The sequence below is a fragment of the Salvelinus alpinus genome, chromosome 2, assembly GCF_045679555.1.
Source record: "Salvelinus alpinus chromosome 2, SLU_Salpinus.1, whole genome shotgun sequence".
Taxonomy (NCBI): Eukaryota; Metazoa; Chordata; class Actinopteri; order Salmoniformes; family Salmonidae; genus Salvelinus; species Salvelinus alpinus.
In genome coordinates this window covers 76,984,922-77,005,574 of record NC_092087.1, presented here as the reverse complement: position 1 = coordinate 77,005,574, position 20,653 = coordinate 76,984,922, and the positions used below count along the sequence as shown (strand labels likewise).

The 20,653-nt window shown below is 45.4% G+C and overlaps 1 protein-coding gene across 14 annotated transcripts in view; it reads right to left on the bottom strand.

Annotated features, from left to right (window-relative positions):
• add3a (adducin 3 (gamma) a) overlaps nucleotides 1-20,653 on the bottom strand; it is a 153,438-nt gene that overhangs the window by 86,644 nt on the left and 46,141 nt on the right. For 3 of the 14 annotated variants that reach the window (XM_071389293.1, XM_071389292.1, XM_071389295.1), the window contains exon 1: nucleotides 19,427-19,736. The exons of 7 other annotated variants lie outside the window; for them this stretch is intronic. The gene's annotated coding sequence lies outside the window, so the exon portion shown is untranslated. Of the gene's footprint in view, nucleotides 1-19,426; nucleotides 19,754-20,653 lie in introns of those variants that run through there. 4 more of the 14 variants (XM_071389298.1, XM_071389305.1, XM_071389303.1 and 1 more) reach the window with 4 other exon arrangements.

The following is a 20,653-nucleotide window of genomic DNA, read 5'->3' as shown; positions in this document are numbered from 1 at the left end:
TGCTCTAGTCTTTAGAGGGCTATGGGTTAGTGCTCCAGTCTTTAGAGGGCTATGGGTTAGTGCTCTAGTCTTTAGAGGGCTATGGGTTAGTGCTCTAGTCTTTAGAGGGGTTAGTGCTCTAGTCTTTAGAGGGCTATGGGTTCGTGCTCTAGTCTTTAGAGGGGTTAGTGCTCTAGTCTTTAGAGGGCTATGGGTTAGTGCTCTAGTCTTTAGAGAGCTATGGGTTAGTGCTCTAGTCTTTAGAGGGCTATGGGTTAGTGCTCTAGTCTTTAGAGAGCTATGGGTTAGTGCTCTAGTCTTTAGAGGGCTAGGGGTTAGTGCTCTAGTCTTTAGAGGGGTTAGTGCTCTAGTCTTTAGAGGGCTATGGGTTAGTGCTCCAGTCTTTAGAGGGCTATGGGTTAGTGCTCCAGTCTTTAGAGGGCTATGGGTTAGTGCTCTAGTCTTTAGAGAGCTATGGGTTAGTGCTCTAGTCTTTAGAGAGCTATGGGTTAGTGCTCCAGTCTTTAGAGGGGTTAGTGCTCTAGTCTTTAGAGGGCTATGGGTTAGTGCTCTAGTCTTTAGAGGGCTATGGGTTAGTGCTCTAGTCTTTAGAGGGCTATGGGTTAGTGCTCCAGTCTTTAGAGGGCTAGGGTTAGTGCTCTAGTCTAGGGAGATGATAGGCAGTGAAGATCAAATCAAATCAAATCAAATCAAATTTTATTAGTCACATACACATGGTTAGCAGATGTTAATGCGAGTGTAGCGAAATGCTTGTGCTTCTAGTTCCGACAATGCAGTAATAACCAACAAGTAATCTAACCTAACAATTCCACAACTACTACCTTATACACACACACACAAGTGTAAAGGGATAAAGAATATGTACATAAAGATATATGAATGAGTGGTGGTACAGAACGGCATGGCAAGATGCAGTAGATGGTATAGAGTACGGTATATACATATGAGATGAGTACTGTAGGGTATGTAAACATAAAGTGGCATAGTTTAAAGTGGCTAGTGGTACATGTATTGCATAAAGATGGCAAGATGCAGTAGATGATATAGAGTACAGTATATATACATATGAGATGGGTAATGTAGGGTATGTAAACATTGTATTAAGTGGCATTGCTTAAAGTGGCTAGTGGTACATTTTTACATAATTTCCATCAATTCCCATTTTTAAAGTGGCTGGAGTTGAGTCAGTATGTTGGCAGCGGCCGCTAAATGTTAGTGGTGGCTGTTTAACAGTCTGATGGCCTTGAGATAGAAGCTGTTTTTCAGTCTCTCGGTCCCTGCTTTGATGCACCTGTACTGACCTCGCCTTCTGGATGATAGCGGGGTGAACAGGCAGTGGCTTGGGTGGTTGTTGTCCTTGATGATCTTTATGGCCTTCCTGTGACATCGGGTGGTGTAGGTGTCCTGGAGGGCAGGTAGTTTGCCCCCGGTGGTGCGTTCTGCAGACCTCACTACCCTCTGGAGAGCCTTACGGTTGTGGGCGGAGCAGTTGCCGTACCAGGCGGTGATACAGCCCGACAGGATGCTCTCGATTGTGCATCTGTAGAAGTTTGTGAGTGCTTTTGGTGACAAGCCGAATTTCTTCAGCCTCCTGAGGTTGAAGAGGCGCTGCTGCGCCTTCTTCACAACGCTGTCTGTGTGTGGGTGGACCAATTCAGTTTGTCCGTGATGTGTACACCGAGGAACTTAAAACTTTCCACCTTCTCCACTACTGACCCGTCGATGTGGATAGGGGGGTGCTCCCTCTGCTGTTTCCTGAAGTCCACAATCATCTCCTTTGTTTTGTTGACGTTGAGTGTGAGGTTATTTTCCTGACACCACACTCCGAGGGCCCTCACCTCCTCCCTGTAGGCCGTCTCGTCGTTGTTGGTAATCAAGCCTACCACTGTAGTGTCATCCGCAAACTTGATGATTGAGTTGGAGGCGTGCATGGCCACGCAGTCGTGGGTGAACAGGGAGTACAGGAGAGGGCTCAGAACGCACCCTTGTGGGGCCCCAGTGTTGAGGATCAGCGGGGTGGAGATGTTGTTACCTACCCTCACCACCTGGGGGCGGCCCGTCAGGAAGTCCAGGACCCAGTTGCACAGGGCGGGGTCGAGACCCAGGGTCTCGAGCTTGATGACGAGTTTGGAGGGTACTATGGTGTTAAATGCTGAGCTGTAATCGATGAACAGCATTCTCACATGGGTGTTCCTCTTGTCCAGATGGGTTAGGGCAGTGTGCAGTGTGGTTGCGATTGCGTCGTCTGTGGACCTATTGGGTCGGTAAGCAAATTGGAGTGGGTCTAGGGTGTCCGGTAGGGTGGAGGTGATATGGTCCTTGACTAGTCTCTCAAAGCACTTCATGATGACGGAAGTGAGTGCTACGGGGCGGTAGTCGTTTAGCTCAGTTACCTTAGCTTTCTTGGGAACAGGAACAATGGTGGCCCTCTTGAAGCATGTGGGAACAGCAGACTGGGATAAGGATTGATTGAATATGTCCGTAAACACACCAGCCAGCTGGTCTGCGCATGCTCTGAGGACGCGGCTGGGAATGCCGTCTGGGCCTGCAGCCTTGCGAGGGTTAACACGTTTAAATGTTTTACTCACCTCGGCTGCAGTGAAGGAGAGCCCGCAGGTTTTGGTAGGGGGCCGTGTCAGTGGCACTGTATTGTCCTCAAAGCGGGCAAAAAAGTTGTTTAGCCTGTCTGGGAGCAAGACATCCTGGTCCGCGACGGGGCTGGTTTTCTTTTTGTAATCCGTGATTGACTGTAGACCCTGCCACATACCTCTTGTGTCTGAGCTGTTGAATTGCGACTCAACAGGGACTAGGGATTAGGGACTATAAGGGTTTGAGAGCTTTGCTGACAGACCAGACAGCAGGTCAAAGGTCAAAGCCCTTGGGGATGACTCATAACTAAGTGAGACACACAGGTACATCATGATATAAGCATGACCTGAGAAGATAGTCTTCTTTAAGTGCTCTGTTGAAGGTTGATGGGGAGCAATGAATCGCTTGAGTGACTGCTGTCACACACACCACTTGAAGACAGTCATTAGTGCCAGACAAGACGGGGACATAGAGATGTAATAACCAATAGACCTTACTGTGATAACCCAATATAACTGTATGAACTTCAAGAGTTCTGGTGAATAACATGTCCCATTTATTTATTTACACACGGCCCAAACTTGAAATTGAACAGAAAAGGTCAATCCAAAGACAGACATCTGTACGGCGGATGTCCCCAACGAAACACCAGAACCTTCTGATCTGAGACCTGTTGACCCACTGAAACATTCTATCGTGCTCTTTAATAGAGGATGCACTGACTCATAACAACGTCAACAGTATATAGCCTACTCTTTAGAGATGCCTGCAGTGCAGAGAGGAGAGAGAGGAACCATCAGGTTCTCCTGATAAATGTTTAGATTACAACCCTCTCAGATGCTACAGAAGAGAGGGGACACCCATCAGGCTCGCTGGATAAATGTTTAGATTACAACCCTCTCAGATGCTACAGAAGAGAGGGGACACCCATCAGGCTCGCTGGATAAATGTTTAGATTACAACCCTCTCAGATGCTACAGAAGAGAGGGGACACCCATCAGGCTCGCTGGATAAATGTTTAGATTACAACCCTCTCAGATGCTACAGAAGAGAGGGGACACCCATCAGGCTCGCTGAATAAATGTTTAGATTACAACCCTCTCAGATGCTAGGGAAGAGAGGGGACACCCATCAGGCTCGCTGAATAAATGTTTAGGTTTCCCAGCTCCTCTGTGGTGTTGTTTGTTCCCGTTCGCAGCCTTCAGACTGTTCGGAGAGCTCTAACTCAAGCTGCAGAGGAAATGACAATACGGAGGAAAAAACCACGGGCCAACGACACATACCAAGCCCCTCTCTCTCTCTTCCTCTCTCCCTCCAAGCATCGCTCTCGCTCTTCCCTTCCCTCCCTCCAAGCATCGCTCTCTCTCTTCCCCTCCTTCCAAGCCCCTCTCTCTCTTCCCCTCCCTCCCTACTAGCCCACCCCCCCTCTCTCTTCCCCTCCAAGCCCCTCTCTCCTTCCAAGCATCGCTCTCGCTCTTCCCTTCCCTCCAAGCCCCACTCCCTCTATCCTCCTTTCCTTTCGGTCCCTCACTAGCACTGTGGGACTCGTCTCCAGCTTTTGACAATGGAAACTGATACATCAGGCATGCACGTGCACCCACCCACACACTCCCTCTCCAAAACCCCATCTGCTGTCACGCTCCTGGTTCCAGGAGGCAGGTTTCTTGGGGAGCTGTGGCCCAGAACAAGAGCCAGACCTTAGGGTGTGGACCCTACACAACTCCCCCTGAAGTCCCTAGCAGAAGATGGCTGGATGGGCTAAAGCCAACGACCCAACTGAGACTCTGGATGTGGTTTGGCTTGCTGCCACCCAGCGACCACTTCCAGTCGGGAGTTGATTATTTAGTTCAACATGTGGACGAGAACAGACGGTTGCTCGGTCGCTAACTTATCGGTGTGTGTGTGTCTCTGTCTGTGTGTTATGGAAAGGCTTAAAGTGTTTATAATCCTCAACAGCCTTAATCCAAATCTCTGAATGAAAAATGACTTTCTCTCCTCCCTCTCTATGGCTGTTGGGCAGGAGAGTCATAAGGCATCAGTGGGATAAGGCTTCATCCAATAGTTTAACATCAACCCAACAGCGATGGGGGAAAAACTCTATACAGTTACACTACCGTTCAAAAGATTGGGGTCACTTAGAAATGTCCTTGTTTTTGAAAGAAAAGCACATTTTTCGTCCATTAAAATAACATCAAATTGATCAGAATTACAGTGTAGACATTGTTAATGTTGTAAATGACTATTGTAGCTGGAAACGGCAGATTTTTGATGGAATATCTACATAGGCGTACAGAGGCCCATTATCATTAACCATCACTCCTGTGTTCCAATGGCACGTTGTGTTAGCCAATTCAAGTTTATAATTTTTAAAGGCTAATTGACCATTAGAAAACCCTTTTGCAATTATGTTAGCACAGCTGAAAAGTGTTGTTCTGATTTACGAAGCAATAAAACTGGCCTTCTTTATGCTGGGAACATCAAATCGCAATAAAATCACAGTATCGATTCGCAATAAATATAGAATCGTGAGACTCGCAATAAACATCGTATCGGCACCTAAGTATCGTGGTAATATTGTATCGTGAAGTCCCTGGCAATTCCCAGCCCTACAATCCAATATGCCTCTCTTCCTATCTTCAATGTCTCCTTCTTCATCTGCACAATAGCTTTCTGAATGACATCAGTGTTTAATATCACTCTGGAATCCTCTCGCTTTCTCTTCCCATCCTTCCATCTCTCCATCTTTGTCTCGATCTAATATATGTTCTATATCAGTCTGTATCCCTCTGTCGGGACTTTGTTTTATATCACCTCAGGTCCCCCTCCATCTTTTTCCATCTCTCCATCTTGTATCCATTCAATCTCTCACATTCTTCTATCTCTCACGCCACTTGCATTCTTTCTTCCACATACCTCATCTTCATTTCCTCAGAGATCTGATATGAAAACAGGAGCACTCCAAACACTGCAAATTAAGATCTGATATGAAAACAGGAGCACTCCAAACACTCCAAATTAAGATCTGATATGAAAACAGCACTCCAAACACTCCAAATTAAGATTTGATATGAAAACAGGAGCACTCCAAACACTCCAAATTAGGATTTGATATGAAAACAGCACTCCAAACACTCCAAATTAAGATTTGATATGAAAACAGGAGCACTCCAAACAAAGACCTGGTAAAACAGGACCATCTCAAGCCCAGGGAGACAATCTTTCCAGCAGTCTCAACAGATGTGCAGACCCAGCATAAGTTATGGGTTGAGGGTTTTAGTTGAATTGGCGACAGCAACAGAAAATTCCCTAGTAGTTGATATCAAATTCTTGATCCCTCTTCGAATTCCCTACCAATTCCTTGATCCATACGACTGAACTCTCAACCATTTTAACCACATTCAAATATTAAAGTTCCAGCATTGAGATCTGTGTGGTTCCGCCCTGATGCGATTCCCATGATATGAGGCGTGTGACCCTTGATATGGTTTCTCACTCAGCTCAACACACATAACCACTTATAAAGGGAAGAAACCCCAGTATGACTTCACACCTCATACATGAGTTCCAGGTTTTAGTTAATAGTCTCGAAGAGAGAGAGAAAAAGAGAGAAAGAGGGCGAGAACGAGGGGAGCATCAGAGAGGGAGAAAGAGAGAGAGAAGACAAGCGATACAGAGAAAGAAAGGTAGTGAGAGGCAGAAAGAGGCAGAGAGAGAGAGAAAGAGAGCAGGAAATTAGCAGGCCTTGTAATCCCCAGCATATGTTCACCAGCTCTGAGAGGTAGAGTCAATATAAACCATAACATCACTCCAAGCCCTGGTGAGGTCATCCTTTTCTCACTCCAAAAAAATTAAGGGTCTGGGTTCTGGATTCCCAGAGGTCCCCAGTGTGTGTGTGTGTGTGTACAGATGTGGAAATGGAATATCCATTGTTATCCAGGAACTCACAAGGCCAGGACCAGAGTAAAGTAATATCCTTCTCCTTCTTCCTGTATCCTCTCCCATCACTGCCCACCCACTCGACAACCTCGCTCTCACTTACACACACACACACCTCCCGTGTTCTTCCAGGCTTGTCGATGTACTGTAACTAAAGTGGGTAGGTGCTCATCAACAACGAGGCCACTTAGTCTCCTTCCCACAACCACCATGTCTCCTTCCCACAACCACCGTGTCGCCGTCACAGCAGCACATCCAGACGTGGCCATGTCTACAGGCTGGAGCGCTAAACGGAACATTTCAGACATCGCTCATTCCCATCACTTATCCCAGGCATTTTGCTAATAACCTTCATTAAGGATAAGTAGCCTACACTAGAATGTGAAGTTTGAAATGTAATACGTTTGCTAATATAGGTGGTTGTTAAATGGGACAATTGATGGTTACAAACTAGAAGTAGTAGTTTAAAGAACAATACAACAAAAAGCTGTGGTGCACATTCATGTTATGAACTTTACTGTTATCGCATCAATTCAGACAATTTACCGCAATATGGATTGTTGTCCATACGGCCCAACTCTAATACAAGCTCAGCTCAGACATGATTCGTCTGATACAGTGTTGAAAAGTGGCCACTGTTGAAAAGCTTGTAGAAGAATTTATAGTTTTAGCTCAAAGTCTTGTTTGGCTAGATTACGTAGTGTTATTTGGACTCAGAAAAATGCGGATTGGCCGCCTGCTCTGTCTCTAGGCCAATCGTAAATCAGTCCCACGTATCCTGTTTCCATGGCGTTCGCTGCCACAGTGACGCCATCTCTAATGCAATGCAATGCTTTAAAACAAATTTACTCTTGAGATTTTCTAAAATATTTTAGCTGGTCCCTTGAAAAGCAATAAAAAAGGACCTTGCAGCAGGTTGCTGGGCTTAATTTTGCTCTTCTGTTCTTGGCAGTTCTCTCACGGTTTTGGGGCAGGAGTTTTGAATATTGTGCTTGAAGAGAAGAGTTACATTATCGCCTCAAGCTGAGAGATTTGCAGTTGCCGTCAATCTAGATGTCCTCTCCCTGATTTTTCAGTTGTATCTAACTCAAATTCCCCACAGAGTGTGCCCACGAGTCAAGGATGTGATACTGTTATAAGATACTCGTGTCTCTCTCAGGATGGCCAACTACCATAGGTCATAGGATGCATAAAATCAAATTTTATTAGTCACATGTGCCGAATACAACAGGTGTAGTAGATCTTACAGTGAAATGCTTACTTACGAGCCCTTAACCAACAATGCAGTTTAAAAAAAATACAGATAAGAATAAGAGATAAAAGTAACAAGTAATTAAAGAGCAGCAGTAAAATAACAATAGCGAGACTATATACAGGGGGGGTACTGATACAGAGTCAATGTGCGGGTGCACGGGTTAGTTGAGGTAGTATGTACATGTAGGCAGAGTTATTAAAGTGACTATGCATAGATGTCAACAGAGAGTAGCAGTGGTGTAAAGAAGGGGTGTGGGGGGAGGGGGGGGGGACTACAAATAGTCTGGGTAGCCATTTGACTAGATGTTCAGGAGTCTTATGGCTTGAGGGTAGAAGCTGTTTAGAAGCCTCTTGGACCTAGACTTGGCGCTCCGGTACTGCTTGCCGTGCGGTAGCAGAGAGAACAGGTTATGACTAGGGTGGCTGGAGTCTTTGACAATTTTTAAGACCTTCCTCTGACACCGCCTGGTATAGGTCCTGGATGGCAGGAAGCTTGGCCCCAGTATATTGGGCCGTTCGCACTACTCTCTGTAGTGCCTTGTGGTCAGAGGCCGTGCAGTTGCCATACCAGGCAGTGATGCAACCAGTTAGGATGCTCTCGATGGTGCAGCTGGACCCATGGCAAATCTGTTCAGTCTCCTGAGGGAGAATAGGTTTTGTCGTGCCCTCTTCACGTCTGTCTTGGTGTGCTTGGACCATGTTAGTTTGTTGGTGATGTGGACACCAAGTAACTTGAAGCTCTCAACCTGCTCCACTGCAGCCCCGTCGATGAGAATGGAGACGTGCTCGGTCCTCCTTTTCCTGTAGTCCACAATCATCTCCTTTGTCTTGATCACGTTGAGGGAGAGGCTGTTGTCCTGGCACCACGCGACCAGGTCTTTGACCTCCTCCCTATAGGTTGTCTTGTCGTTGATCAGGCTGTTGTGTCATCAGCAAATGTATAGAATGTGTGACTTCTTGCAACCCACTGTGGGGGTGTGAAGTTTAGTAGTTTAATAATGTTTTCAAATGTAGTCATTACAAAAGACTCACTGACCCCATCAACCCCCATGTATAGACTCAGGGAGAGACCCACTGACCCCATCAACCCCATGTAAAGACTCAGGGAGAGACTCACTGATCCCCATCAACCCCATGTAAAGACTCAGGGAGAGACTCACTGATCCCCATCAACCCCATGTAAAGACTCAGGGAGAGACTCACTGACCCCATCAACCCCCATGTAAAGACTCAGGGAGAGACTCACTGATCCCCATCAACCCCATGTAAAGACTCAGGGAGAGACTCACTGATCCCCATCAACCCCCATGTAAAGACTCAGGGAGAGACACACTGACCCCATCAACCCCCATGTAAAGACTCAGGGAGTCAGAGAGAAGGGAACATTGTGTTCTTTGATAGTGAAGTATTGTTCTGCTAGTATCTCTTCCTGGTGGCTCTGAATGTCCCTTCAACTTCCTGTCCCTATGTTTCTACTTTAGGGAGTAGGGGAGTGGGCGTGTGTGTGTGTGTGTGTGTGACAGGGATTGAGTGAGGGAAAGGGGTGGCTTATAGGTCCAGAGAAGGGTGATAGTCTTCCACCCTAATGTTATGAATCACCCAGGTATATGTAACAGTACCGACGTGTGTGAGTGTGTGTGTTAAATCAGCTGGCTGGCTGGTCTGTGATTATGTCACTCAACAGCACAGCTACCAGCTGTCCATGTCAGCTGTACTTCATTTTGCTGTCAAGAAACAAATAACCACACACCACAATATACAGTGTGTGTTTTTTCGTATGTAAAGCTATCAACTCCATAGTGTAAACGGTTTGTTTTGGGGGGAAGCATTTGGAGAAAAAGGGAGGGCTAAACAAAGCCCCAACCTTTTTCTGCACATTTTCAATTGAGTATTTAGCAGTTCTACACAAAACTAACCCACATGTATTTGGGCAGCCAGGCCCCTCCACCCACCCAGAGAGGCTAGAGAGGGAGCTGAGACAATTGGACAGGTGACATGTTTTTGGGCAGCCAGGGCCCTCCACCCACCCAGAGAGGCTACAGAGGGAGCTGAGACAATTGGACAGGTGACATGTATTTGGGCAGCCAGGGCCCTCCACCCACCCAGAGAGGCTACAGAGGGAGCTGAGACAATTGGACAGGTGACATGTTTTTGGGCAGCCAGGGCCCTCCATCCACCCAGAGAGGCTACAGAGGGAGCTGAGACAATTGGACAGGTGACATGTATTTGGGCAGCCAGGCCCCTCCACCCACCCAGAGAGGCTACAGAGGGAGCTGAGACAATTGGACAGGTGACATGTATTTGGGCAGCCAGGGCCCTCCACCCACCCAGAGAGGCTACAGAGGGAGCTGAGACAATTGGACAGGTGACATGTATTTGGGCAGCCAGGGCCCTCCACCCACCCAGAGAGGCTACAGAGGGAGCTGAGACAATTGGACAGGTGACATGTATTTGGCCAGCCAGGGCCCTCCACCCACCCAGAGAGGCTAAAGAGGGAGCTGAGACAATTGGACAGGTGACATGTATTTGGCCAGCCAGGGCCCTCCACCCACCCAGAGAGGCTACAGAGGGAGCTGAGACAATTGGACAGGTGACATGTATTTGGGCAGCCAGGGCCCTCCATCCACCCAGAGAGGCTACAGAGGGAGCTGAGACAATTGGACAGGTGACATGTATTTGGGCAGCCAGGGCCCTCCACCCACCCAGAGAGGATAAAGAGGGAGCTGAGACAATTGGACAGGTGACATGTATTTGGGCAGCCAGGGCCCTCCATCCACCCAGAGAGGCTACAGAGGGAGCTGAGACAATTGGACAGGTGACATGTATTTGGGCAGCCAGGGCCCTCCATCCACCCAGAGAGGCTAAAGAGGGAGCTGAGACAATTGGACAGGTGACATGTATTTGGGAAGCCAGGGCCCTCCACCCACCCAGAGAGGCTAAAGAGGGAGCTGAGACAATTGGACAGGTGACATGTATTTGGGCAGCCAGGGCCCTCCATCCACCCAGAGAGGCTACAGAGGGAGCTGAGACAATTGGACAGGTGACATGTATTTGGGCAGCCAGGGCCCTCCATCCACCCAGAGAGGCTAAAGAGGGAGCTGAGACAATTGGACAGGTGACATGTATTTGGGCAGCCAGGGCCCTCCATCCACCCAGAGAGGCTACAGAGGGAGCTGAGACAATTGGACAGGTGACATGTATTTGGCCAGCCAGGGCCCTCCACCCACCCAGAGAGGCTAAAGAGGGAGCTGAGACAATTGGACAGGTGACATGTATTTGGCCAGCCAGGGCCCTCCACCCACCCAGAGAGGCTAAAGAGGGAGCTGAGACAATTGGACAGGTGACATGTATTTGGCCAGCCAGGGCCCTCCACCCACCCAGAGAGGCTACAGAGGGAGCTGAGACAATTGGACAGGTGACATGTTTTTGGGCAGCCAGGGCCCTCCATCCACCCAGAGAGGCTACAGAGGGAGCTGAGACAATTGGACAGGTGACATGTATTTGGGCAGCCAGGGCCCTCCACCCACCCAGAGAGGATAAAGAGGGAGCTGAGACAATTGGACAGGTGACATGTATTTGGGCCGGGATAAAAGAACACCTGATATGGATCACATTCCAACTTGTACCCCATTTTTATTTGTTCACTGGAGAGTTGTGTGGGTATAGGAACATATGAATACAGTGGAGAGTTATGTGGGTATAGGAACATATGAATACAGTGGAGAGTTATGTGGGTATAGGAACATATGAATACAGTGGAGAGTTATGTGGGTATAGGAACATATGAATACAGTGGAGAGTTATGTGGGTATAGGAACATATGAATACACTGGAGAGTTATGTGGGTATAGGAACATATGAATACACTGGAGAGTTATGTGGGTATAGGAACATATGAATACAGTGGAGAGTTATGTGGGTATAGGAACATATGAATACAGTGGAGAGTTATGTGGGTATAGGAACATATGAATACAGTGGAGAGTTACGTGGGTATAGGAACATATGAATACAGTGGAGAGTTATGTGGGTATAGGAACATATGAATACAGTGGAGAGTTATGTGGGTATAGGAACATATGAATACAGTGGAGAGTTATGTGGGTATAGGAACATATGAATACAGTGGAGAGTTATGTGGGTATAGGAACATATGAATACAGTGGAAAGTTATGTGGGTATAGGAACATATGAATACAGTGGAGAGTTATGTGGGTATAGGACCATATGAATACAGTGGAGAGTTATGTGGGTATAGGAACATATGAATACAGTGGAGAGTTATGTGTGTATAGGAACATATGAATACAGTGGAAAGTTATGTGGGTATAGGAACATATGAATACAGTGGAGAGTTATGTGGGTATAGGACCATATGAATACACTGGAGAGTTATGTGGGTATAGGAACTTATGAATACAGTGGAGAGTTATGTGGGTATAGGAACTTATGAATACAGTGGAGAGTTATGTGGGTATAGGAACTTATGAATACAGTGGAAAGTTATGTGGGTATAGGAACTTATGAATACAGTGGAGAGTTATGTGGGTATAGGAACATATGAATACAGTGGAGAGTTATGTGGGTATAGGAACATATGAATACACTGGAGAGTTATGTGGGTATAGGACCATATGAATACAGTGGAGAGTTATGTGGGTATAGGACCATAAGAATACACTGGAGAGTTATGTGGGTATAGGACCATATGAATACACTGGAGAGTTATGTGGGTATAGGACCATATGAATACAGTGGAGAGTTGTGGGTATAGGAACATATGAATACAGTGGAGAGTTATGTGGGTATAGGAACATATGAATACAGTGGAAAGTTATGTGGGTATAGGAACATATGAATACAGTGGAGAGTTATGTGGGTATAGGAACATATGAATACAGTGGAGAGTTATGTGGGTATAGGAACATATGAATACACTGGAGAGTTATGTGGGTATAGGAACATATGAATACAGTGGAGAGTTATGTGGGTATAGGAACATATGAATACAGTGGAGAGTTATGTGGGTATAGGAACATATGAATACAGTGGAAAGTTATGTGGGTATAGGAACATATGAATACAGTGGAGAGTTATGTGGGTATAGGAACATATGAATACACTGGAGAGTTATGTGGGTATAGGAACATATGAATACACTGGAGAGTTATGTGGGTATAGGAACTTATGAATACACTGGAGAGTTATGTGGGTATAGGAACATATGAATACACTGGAGAGTTATGTGGGTATAGGAACTTATGAATACACTGGAGAGTTATGTGGGTATAGGAACATATGAATACACTGGAGAGTTATGTGGGTATAGGAACATATGAATACAGTGGAGAGTTATGTGGGTATAGGACCATATGAATACACTGGAGAGTTATGTGGGTATAGGACCATATGAATACAGTGGAGAGTTATGTGGGTATAGGACCATATGAATACAGTGGAGAGTTATGTGGGTATAGGACCATATGAATACACTGGAGAGTTATGTGGGTATAGGACCATATGAATACAGTGGAGAGTTATATGGGTATAGGACCATATGAATACAGTGGAGAGTTATGTGGGTATAGGAACATATGAATACAGTGGAGAGTTATGTGGGTATAGGAACATATGAATACAGTGGAAAGTTATGTGGGTATAGGAACTTATGAATACAGTGGAGAGTTATGTGGGTATAGGAACATATGAATACAGTGGAGAGTTATGTGGGTATAGGAACATATGAATACAGTGGAGAGTTATGTGGGTATAGGAACTAATGAATACAGTGGAGAGTTATGTGGGTATAGGAACTAATGAATACAGTGGAGAGTTAGGTGGGTATAGGAACATATGAATACAGTGGAGAGTTAGGTGGGTATAGGAACTTATGAATACAGTGGAGAGTTATGTGGGTATAGGACCATATGAATACAGTGGAGAGTTATGTGGGTATAGGAACTAATGAATACAGTGGAAAGTTAGGTTGGTATAGGAACATATTATGAATACATTGGATTCTTGATGATAAAGCTTTGAGTGGCTATGGTGATGTGTGTTTTGATGCCAGTAAATGGGGTTAGTTTCAAGTCTGATATCCCTGGTGTGTGTGCATGCGCGCGTGCGTACATTAACTAGCCGATGTCCCTATTGAGACTGGTAAACTAATCCTCTATTTCCCCCTCCATTGATGTCAGACATACTCCTCTGTTGACGTCGTAGACTGATTCACTCACAGGTAGTTCCCTTTTTACAGATGTTTCTGGGAATCTCGGACTGTTCCCATGTCAGAAACTTGAGATGGGAGGAGGAACGGCTTCTCTTTGGCAGAAAGCCCTTCACTGACCTGGGTTTAAATGGTATTTGGCAGGGTTTTGATTGAGCTTGCCTGGGTTTAAATGGTATTTGGCAGGGTTTTGATTGAGCTTGCCTGGGTTTAAATGGTATTTGGCAGGGTTTTGATTGAGCTTGCCTGGGTTTAAATGGTATTTGGCAGGGTTTTGATTGAGCTTGCCTGGGTTTAAATGGTATTTGGCAGGGTTTGATTGAGCTGGCCTGGCGCACTTGAACCAATGGATGAGCCCCACGTTATTTTATTGGGTTACGTATTTTTTTTAAACTTTAGTTTATTTAGTAAATATTTTATTAACTCTTTCTTGAACTGCATTGTTGGTTAAGGGCTTGTAAGTAAGCATTTCACGGTAAGGTCTACACCTGTTGTATTCAGCGCATGTGACAAATACAATTTGATTTGAAAACCCACCCATTTGGCACTTCAGGTCGGGCTAAAGCATAATCTCAAAGTATTTGAAAGTATAGAGTATATACTGGTTGGACCAGGTCTGGTTCTGAAAGTATAGAGTATATACTGGTTGGACCAGGTCTGGTTCTGATGCAGTCAACAGGGGTTTTATGCTCTCTGCTCTCAGTGAGATGTCAGTTAGATTTACACACAGGAGTAGGTGTGCCTGGCTGGTCTGGACTGGCTGTTTTTGTTACAGTCTCCTGGCAGGGGCGGAAACCAAGGTTAATTTTCCCTCTGACCCCCGGCTACTCCTGAGTGACCTTAACCGCAAATCAACCGACCGCACCCACCGCAAGTCAACCGACCGCACCCACCGCAAGTCAACCGACCGCACCCCGCCTCACAGGTGGAAGTCCCAGAATGAACTCTGTCCAACCCTTTTGTAGACCGTTCTGGTCAAACCAAGGTCAGCATTGCTTTTCCTCATAGAGCTTTGGTTCAGATCCAACACACGCTTCATAGCCACTAGCTGTACATCAGGATCATTACATAGTGTAACTTCTCACCGCCGTCCTGGTTGGGTTATTACGGACTCTTCTCATACATAGCAGCATTGTGGCATAGAGCTGATGACCGAGGGACATATAACCTCACAATCACACCAACTGTAAACAGTCTGGGGTGTCCTCTTGACTCACTTTACCTCTCATGACTCCAAACACATATCTTTCACCGGGTCGACAAAACCCTGCTTTACAACACCACTGTGATCTCTAAATCCCCAAACTGCCCATTATTAACTATTGATTAGAGCTGTACTATGTGGCCTGAACTGTAACTAAGATGTGAAGTATCTATTCAGACCTGCCTTTGTCAAGGACAGAGATACTGCCTGTACTGTACTGGCATAGATGGAAGCAATGTATCGAGAGATGGTGTTTGGTGACTGCTTACCTCTGCTAGTGGATAAAATAGACTTACTTACAGTGCCTTGCAAAAGTATTCATCCCCCTTGGCGTTTTTCCTATATTTGGTGCATTACAACCTGTAATTTAAATAGATTTTTATTTGGATTTCATGTAATGGACATTGTCAAAATTGGTGAAGTGAAATGAAAAAAATTACTTGTTTCAAAAAATATATATATTTTTTAAACAATGGAAAAGTGGTGCGTGCATATGTATTCACCCCTTTTGCTATGAAGCCCCTAAATAAGATCTGGTGCAACCAATTAACTTCAGAAGTCACATAATTAGTTAAATAAAGTCCACCTGTGTGTAATCTAAGTGTCACATGATCTGTCACATGATCTGAGTAAGGCCCCAGAGTCTGCAACACCACTAAGCAAGGGGCATCACCAAGCAAGCAGCACCATGAAGACCAAGGAGCTCTCCAAACAGGTCAGGGACAAAGTTATGTACTTCTCCACATTAGGGTTGGGTTATAAAAAAATATCAGAAACTTTGAATATCCCACGGAGCGCCATTAAATCCGTATTAAAAAATTGAAAGAATATGGCATCACAACAAATCAAATCAAACCTGCCAAGAGAGGGCAGCCTACCAAAACTCACGAACCAGGCAAGGAGGGTATTAATCAGGACACAACAAAGAGACCAAAGATAACCCTGAAGGAGCTGCAAAGCTCCACAGCGGAGATTGGAGTATCTGTTCATAGGACCACTTTAAGCCATACACTCCACAGAGCTGGGCTTTACAGAAGAGTGTCCAGAAAAAATCCATTGCTTAAAGTGTTCTCCAAAAGGCATGTGGGAGACTCCCCAAACATATAGAAGAAGGTACTCTGGTCAGATGAGACTAAAATTTAGCTTTTTGGCCATTAAGATAAACGCTATGTCTGGCCCAACACCTCCCATCACCCCGAGAACACCATCCCCACAGTGAAGCATGGTGGTGGCAGCATCATGCTGTGGGGATGTTTTTCATTGGCAGGGACTGGAAAACTGGTCAGAATTGAAAGATTGATGGATGGAGCTAAATACAGGGAAATTCTTGAGGGAAACCTGTTTCAGTCTTCCATAGATTTGAGACTGGGACGGAGGTTCACCTTCCAGCAGGACAATGATCCTAAGCATAGAGCTACAGACACACTCAAGTGGTTTATGGGGAAACATTTAAATGTCTTGGAATGGCCTAGTCAAAGTCCAGACCTCAATCCAATTGAGAATCTGTGGTATGACTTAAAGATTGCTGTACACCAGCAGAACCCATCCAACTTGAAGGAGCTGGAGCAGTTCTTGAAGGAGCTGGAGCAGTTTTGCCTTGAAGAATGGGAAAAAATCCCAGTGGCTACATGTGTCATGCTTATAGAGACATACCCCAAGAGACTTGCAGCTGTAATTGCTGCAAAAGGTGGCTCTACAAAGTATTGACTTTCGGGAGGGGGTGAATAGTTATGCACGCTCAAGTTCTGTTTTTTAAATTTATTTCTTGCTTGTTTCACAATAAAATATATTTTGAATCTTCAAAGTGGTAGGCATGTTGTGTAAATCAAATGATACAAACACCCCAAAAAAATCATTTTTAATTCCAGGTCCAAGGGGGGTGAAAACCTTCGCAAGCCACTGTATATTCTATTCTGGTATACTCCTTCACTTTCATTCAAGTAGTGAGTGCAGGGTTGAGGGAAAGGGTGGGCAGCGATCGGTGTATGACTGTGTACACGTGTGTGTGTGCTCTGCCCTGAGGACTGTCATAAAGTGCCGGTGTCTCAAAGAAACAAACCAATCAAACTCAGTCATTTCAGACGAGACATCGAGGTACTTGACAAGAACACCTGATTCCTCTTGACAGCCTGTCTGTTATGGGGTCTCAGACTTGATAGGCTTGTCAAAAGACCACCGTCACACTGACAATCAAACTATTTCTGTCCTCTTGGACCTTGAACAAAATCTATATATGCCTCACAATGTTGTCTCGGACACGGAGTGCTACCTCTCCTCTTAATAAGGATATAATGACATTAATAAATCATTCAACAGAGCAACTCTCCAGTTATCTACCTCATTACTACCACCTAAACAAGTGACTATGCCTCTAGAATCAGTTGAAATAACTTCTTCATAATAACCCCAAATAATACATGTTGACACCCCTTCAAATTAGTGGATTCGGCTATTTCAGCCACACCCGTCGCTGACAGGTGTTTAAAATTGAGCACACCGCCATGCAATCGCCATAGTCAAACACTGGGAATAGAATGGCCTTATTGAAGAGCTCAGTGACTTTCAATGTGGCACCGTCATAGGATGCCACCTTTCCAACAAGTCACTTGATCAAATTTCTGCCCTGCTAGAGCTGCCCCGGTCAACTGTAAGTGCTGTTATTGTGAAGTGGAAACGTCTAGGAGCAACAACGGCTCATCCGCGAAGTGATAGGCCACACAAGCTCACAGAACGGGACTGCAGAGTGCTGAAGCACGTAAAAATTGTCTGTCCTCGGTTGCAACACTCACTCCCGAGTTCCAAACTGCCTCTGGAAGCAACGTCAGCACAAGAACTGTTTCTTTGGGTTTCCATGGCCGAGCAGCAGCACACAAACCTAAGATCACCATGCACAATAACAAGCGTCGGCTGGCGTGGAGTAAAGCTCGCCGCCATTGGACTCTGTGTGTGTGAGAGTGTGTGTCTTAGGAAGGGATCGAAGTGAGTGTATTGGGACAGACTGTTGGTACTTTGACCTTTTAAACCGATATATAGTGCATAACTCTGCCATGCAGGTCAGATAGATGTGTGGTGTTAACAATCTGGCATAGATGTTTACACACACTCCAAAGCTACCCGCAAGGCCACACCCACACACACTAAGCACGTTGACACTTGATGGGCGTCACCTCTGTTGTAAACAGACCCATCAACCTCATTCCCAGGTCTATTCCTCACTGTGTTTGTGAAGGTAATTGCTCTTTAGGGGGAATACAAAGCTTTCCTATAATCTTCCTATATATGAGCTTCTTATACTTGACAACATCCCAACAACAACAGACAAAAGCCAGTCATGCTCAATGCCCCAGAAGAATGTCTACATCAGCTTACAGGCACCTACACACCACCGACTGATTTCAGATTTGGAAACTGTTACCAGGAAACCCTCTCATCTGATTCACTGAACTGCACAGATCAAAGCTTTCCAACCAACCACACTATCTGGCTTAGCAACTGTATTAATGGAAAAATTCATGAAAACAAACATTTGCTTTTTGGTCTTAATTTAAGGTTAAGCATAATGTTAGCAGTGTGGTTAGGGTTAATGTTAGATTTAAAATCATATTTTAAGAAAATAAATTGCAGAAATAGGCGGGGTTTAGATATCATTATGACTTTGTGGCTGTGGTAACTAGTGACGACCCTAAACTATCTGCAGTGAGATGTGAAGACTCCTGTTGGCACACACTAGTGGTGTAGCTGTTGTTATCGCCTGTCTGACTGAGAACACACACACAGAACCAAGAGAGGAATACACACACAGAAACCAGAGAGAAATACACACACAGAATGTATAAGTGTAGTACAATACTACTGACCTGAGACCCACACAGAATGTATAAGTGTAGTACAATACTACTGACCTGAGACACACACAGAATGTATAAGTGTAGTACAATACTACTGACCTGAGACCCACACAGAATGTATAAGTGTAGTACAATACTACTGACCTGAGACACACACAGAATGTATAAGTGTAGTACAATACTACTGACCTGAGACACACACAGAATGTATAAGTGTAGTACAATACTACTGACCTGAGACACACACAGAATGTATAAGTGTAGTACAATACTACTGACCTGAGACACACACAGAATGTATAAGTGTAGTACAATACTACTGACCTGAGACACACACAGAATGTATAAGTGTAGTACAATACTACTGACCTGAGACACACAGATGGAAAGATTAGCAGCAAATCCTTTCCTTCCTTCCCTTCAGAGTGAATGAGTCAGGATCCCCCTGCAGTCCACTACTCTACTCCTTCCGCACCTTTCTCTCCCTCTCTCTCCCCAACTCACGCCTCTCCCATTGTGACAGTGAGTGTGCAGTGCGCTGAAGAGAGCAGCTCTTGCTGCATTGATTGGCTGCACTCGTTCGTTCTCCCGTTTCCCCTCTTTTTCTTTCTAACCAGGCCCTTCCCTTATCTTACTCCGTGCAGAGGGGGAAAACGATAGAACACAACTTAGGCTATCTCTTCAGGGCTACGAGGGAAAGCAGCTTGCAGGGAGAAGGAAGGCTTTTGAATGGAGGAGAGGGGGAGGGGTGAGAGACACGGATTTGAATTCTCTCAAGGCAAGAGCACACAGAGTTCTCTCTCTCTCCTTTTTCAAATGTCTTCTTATCGTCTTATTCTTGTGGTAGAAAGGGAGAGGGCATTATTTATTCACCTTAAAAAAGTTTGCTCCCCTTTCACTTGTTGGACTCTCTCCCTTTCCCTCCCTCCCTCCCCCGTATTCATCGCTCCCTCTGGGTCGGCAGGTTTGAACAATGAAGCAGTGGCCGAGCACAAAAGACACACAGCTGCTTTCAACAGCGCGGACAATCGAGGACCCCTCCCTCACCCATCCCTCTAACCCTGCCTGAAACACCCGTCCCTCCCCTTATAAACATTCACTACTTTCCTTGACTGAGGTTCAAGTAGCTCGAGTTGCATTCTCATGAGCGAAGGAATCTTCCCCTGACAAAAGAACGTTCCAGTGAAGGACCCAAAACACTAAAGCAGTTGAAGTAGTATTCTGCATCTGAAACGGCACCCAATTCCATGTAAAGTGCTATGGGCTCTGGTCAAAAGTAGTGCACTCTATAGGGAACAGGGGGCCATTTGGGACACTTCCAGGCCAAGCATGAGTAAGCCATGGACCCTCAGGAATTAGCTTGCAAACACTTCTCCCTCAAGGATGAACGTGTTTAGATAGTCAACGCTTCGTCATTTTTAACAGAAGCCAAGGAATGCTATTAGCCATGTTAATTTTAACAGAAACCAAGGAATGCTATTAGCCATGTTATTTTTAACAGAAGCCAAGGAATGCTATTAGCCATGTTAATTGCTTGTGTTGAGGGACAGTATGTCAGTGAATAGAACAGAGAGAAAGAGGAGAGTCCACAGACAG